Source organism: Marmota monax, unplaced genomic scaffold, assembly GCF_021218885.2.
Source record: "Marmota monax isolate L192 unplaced genomic scaffold, Marmota_monax_Labrador192_F-V1.1 WCK01_AAM20220418_F8-fsc00056, whole genome shotgun sequence".
Classification (NCBI taxonomy): Eukaryota; Metazoa; Chordata; class Mammalia; order Rodentia; family Sciuridae; genus Marmota; species Marmota monax.
The window spans coordinates 2,451,054-2,455,777 of NW_026695212.1; the positions used below are offsets into that span (position 1 = coordinate 2,451,054).

A 4,724-nucleotide genomic window follows, 5' to 3' on the forward strand; every position below is an offset into this window, starting at 1 on the left:
TGTGTCTTCACTTTTAAAAAAGTTTTTTAAGTGCCTCGCGTCTTTATTTTTACCAGTGAAAACATATGCCTTTATTTTAAATCTATTTTACTTGGGAATCTACATTCATGATGAAGACTCTAAAGTTATTAGTTTTAACCATGCGTTCTTCAGGATCTTGCTTTTCTTCATAAAAGTGTCTTTACTCACCTTGGCTCAAAGTGGGCAAGAGTATAAATTGTATCATTAAGCGTTTTCTAATTGTTAGATACTTTTTCAAAGAACAACTCTCTCACAAAAGAAAAATTCTTTCCTACATACATTCTGGGTCAAACTCTATCTTGTCCTAAATCGATAACAAACAGTTCTTGGGCAAGCTTCTTTGAGTAGCAAGAAGCCTGGATTTATTAGTCACATGGTAGACTTAGGATTGCTAATAAGTGTTGGTACTGTTTTTGTTAGAGGAACATGGATGAAAACACAAAGCTCAATCCTTAAGCTGGTCAATTTAGAGGATGAACACAGGTCAGATTAAAAAATATATGGAAAATAACAGTAAAAAAGAACTAGGCTGGGGGGATTCTGGGAGTACAGAGAAATATCATATGCATCTTAATAGAAAGAATATAAGAATAGATAAGAAAATAGCTAAGCTGTATTTTAATTCAGTATGCCTATTAAGCATCTCTTAAGAATAGATATAATGATAAGTCTCTTTTCCCTTGATCCCTCAGAGGAGAGCTTGTAGGGATGAGATCTTGAAATCTAATGTGTGGAACCTGTGTCATAATAAAATTCATATGCATACTCATTGGTATGTAGATTCCTGAATGTCTTATGAATATTTTGAAGCCTGATATTGGACCTTACATTTTTCTTGTCTTGTATTCACAGTTTGAATTACAAGTTGTGATTTGTAAGAGAACAGTGTTTTGTTTTGTCCTGTGCCTAGAATATCTCCTTTAGTAAAATTGACCTTGCAGTTTTCACTCCTTGCTCTTGGTGATATCAAATTACTTTAGGTCAACTACATGGCTTCTTCACCCTTTTTTCCTAGACCTATCTTGGCAAGTCACTTCTTCCAGATGGCTGATCAAAGGATGCTAACTAAATCAAGCAGAATTTTGCCAGCCCCTCTTTTGGGAAGGATGCTCAAGAACAGGTACTTAACTGAGAATAATTAGGAACCAGAAGTTGTGGTTTAAAGAAACAATGTGCAGTATGCTCATTCTTAGTCTGTAAGCCCAAGGAGATTTTATGGGTAGATTGAGTTTCTATTCCTAAGAACCTCTGGTGTAGATAGTAATATAGACCCATTTTGTTGATTCTTAGTTTTTTAAACCAGTAGAACCTGTGTACTTAAGTTTACTTTTTCTGCTATGAGTAGGCATAATACATGAACTATGATGTGTGAAATAATTTACTGCCTGTATAAACCACAAGTGGTTTCTTATGGCCAAATCACTTAAGTCCAAGTCAATAAATAGAAATGGGAAAGGTAGGCCATGAGCATGTCATGGAAATTTTTGTAGATCACATTTGAAGTTCAGTGTTGCCTGGTTCAAAGAGTTCTGGTAACAAACTAATAATTAGGGTTTGTTGGAATGAATACTACATAAAGGATTTGAAAATACTTAAGAAGCAAATGGGAAAGATGATTATTAGTGGATATTCAGGGGTAAATTCATAACAGGTTTTCTAAAGTGGGAAATCTAAATTCCCAACATTTAAAGAATAGATGAGAAAGAATATATTGGATAGGAAAGATGATAAACTGGGTTTTTGGATATTTTGAGTTTGAGATACCTATAGAACATTCAGACATATTGCAGTTTTTTAGATCTACCTAACATCTCATTTGTCTACAACTCAGGAAAAATTGCTAATAAGTATTAAAGAGTCAGATAATGACAGAATATTAACAACAATTATGTTTTTTTTTGTACTGAAAAGATTCTCAAAAGATTAGCTTGCTATTCCTCTTATAATGTTCTATAATAGAAAACCAAATTAGAAATATTTGATCTATATTTAGATTTTATAAAACCCATAGTTGAAACAGTTCCCAATGTACTTGAAATAGTTCTAAAAATTTAAAGTAAGTCAAATTAGATTAAAACTGGTTATTCAGGTGTACTGGCCCAAATTTAAGTACTCAAGAGTCACATGCAGTTGGTGGCTGCCATGTTGACAGTATAGGTCTTGACCCACCTGTACCTTTCTAGCCAAATCTCAGTCCTTACCCAGCTACCTATACTCCAGCTTGAGTGCTTATCTTTTTCATGCATATCTTTACTAATATTTCTCCTATATTACCTCCTTCACTTAACTTTCTCCAGACATCTAGAGCATATGCCTTCCACATTAGGACCTTCATACTTTATCTCTCTATGATACTGTTCCTTTGGGTTTACATCTGCATGATCTGCTGTCCTTATTCGGGTTTCAGCTCATATCTATTTACAGAGTACTTCTCTGACTACTTCTCTTTTAAATTACTGTTTTATTTTCTTAATGTAGTTTGTTATTATCTGCAAGTTTCTTAGTGTTTGTATTTATTATCTGTACCCTTTGATGCAATATAAGAGTAGAGGGTCTTATTTGTATTATTTATTTTATTTTTAGGGCACAGAATAGAGCCTCCCTTAAGTTGTCACCATATATTTATTGAATTAACCCATAAAACACACATTTTTAAAATGTTTTTCTGGATCTAAAATAAGTTTGTGTTTTGGTTTTAGGGAGTTTAGTATAACTTCCAAAAATCTGATTTCTTATGTATTGCAGCAGCAGAATCCCACAATTTTTGGTATGTTGTATTTTCATTTGCATTCAGTTCAAAATATTTTATAGTTTCCCTTCTGGTTTCTTCTTTGTCCCATGGGTTATTGAGGAGTGTATTATTTAGTTTCCAAATTCTTTGAAGATTTCTAGATGAAGTTTTTGGTTTGGGCTTTTAATTTTATTCCATTATGTGCCCGTGTATTATTTGAATCTTTTTAAAGTTGAGACTTATATTATGGTCTATAACATGATCTTTCTTGGTAAAAATTCTGTGAGTACTTAGGAAAAAAGGAGATGAGGGTGGGTATTATCTGCTGTTAATTGGTGGACTGTTCGTGACTTGAATTAGACATAATTATTTGATAATGTTGTTCAAGTTTTCTTTATCATTACCAATTTTCTGTGTACTTGTTAATTATTGAGAAGAGTATTGAAATCTCTAATTGAGGATTTATCTATTTTTTGCTTCATGTATTTTGAAGCTGTGTTATTTGGTGGACATTTTGGGTTGTTACATTACCTTAATGTTTTGACCCCTTTATCATTATATAAATGGTCTTTATCTCTGATAATATGTTTTGGTCCAAAATCTACTTTATCTGATATTGATAAAACTCCAGCTTTTTCTTTGTGTGCATGTGTTTTCCCCAAATTTCTGTTTTTATTGTTTGTTATTATTTATTTAAATTTGGGGTTTAAGAATGTGGAAACGCTTCATGAATTTGCATGTCATTGTTGCGCAGGGGCCATGCTAATCTTCTCTGTATCATTCCAATTTTAACATATGTGCTGCTGAAATGAGCATTCCGGCTTTCTTTTGATTAGTGGTAGGATGATATGTCTTTTTTGCCCATCCCTTTATTTTTAACCTGTTGTGTCTTTATACTTAAAGTATGCTTTTAATAAGAGTATTTAGCTAGATTTTTGTTTGTTTATTTTTGCAATCTGAATCTCTCAATCTTTGCTTTTAATTGGGTATGTATTCCATTCACATATGATTATTGATTTGGTTAGGTTTCAGTCTACCATCTTGTTATTTGTTTTCTCTTTATTCTATCTGTTCTTTGTTCTTCTTTTCCTGTCTTTTTTGGATTGAGTATCTGTGGTTCCATTTTATCTCCTTTCTGCTTCTTTGTTATTTTTATACCTTTTTTATGTTATTTTTATGAGGTATATCATAAACCTTAATGGTATCATTATCATTATACTTAGCACCATCAGCCTTCAAGTCATATTTTACAACTTTATGTATAACAACTTTTTGGGTTTTTTTTTTTTTGGTACTGGGGATTGAACCCAGGGGAGCTTAACCACTAAGCCACATCCCTAGCCCTTTTTGAATATTTTATTTAGAGATAGGGTCTCGCTGCTAAATTGCTTAGGACCTCATGAAGTTGCTGAGACTGGCTTTAAACTTGCAATCCTCCTGCCTCCACCTCAGCCTCCCGATTTGCTGGGATTACAGGCATTCATCACCGTGCCCGGCTATGACCCATTTTTTTTGTTTGAACAATTTTAAAGATATTTAATAAGAAAAAATCTTATATTTACTCATACAGTGAACGGTTTCAGTACTTTTCATTCCCGTGTAGATTTATATTTTACCTTGTAAGAATTTTCCTTATGCCTACGGGGTTTAACTTTTTTTTGTAGAAAGGATCTGATAAGAGATGAATTCTTTCATCTGCTGCTAACAGGCACTACTCTTAAATATTCACTCCCTTTTTTAATAGAGCATATTAATTCTATAGAATAGTGGATTTTGTTGTGGCATATTCATATGTGCACTTAACATATTTTTATCATTTTTATTTCTCTGTAATCTCCTCAGATCCTCTTCCCACTCCCTTTGCTATTCACTAATAGTCTCTCACATACATTTATGTCTGTCTTTTTTTCCTAGATTCCACATACGAGAAAAAATATGTGAACCTTTGCTGACACCTTCTAGTGCAATTTTA

At 32.8% G+C, this 4,724-nt stretch overlaps 1 non-coding gene across 1 annotated transcript; it reads right to left on the minus strand.

The window, feature by feature from the left end:
- Positions 1-3,460: 3,460 nt before the first annotated feature.
- On the minus strand, positions 3,461-3,568 carry LOC124083991 (U6 spliceosomal RNA). The gene has a single exon (XR_006848973.1). It is a non-coding gene; the product is annotated as a U6 spliceosomal RNA (small nuclear RNA).
- Between the last annotated feature and the right edge of the window lie 1,156 nt (positions 3,569-4,724).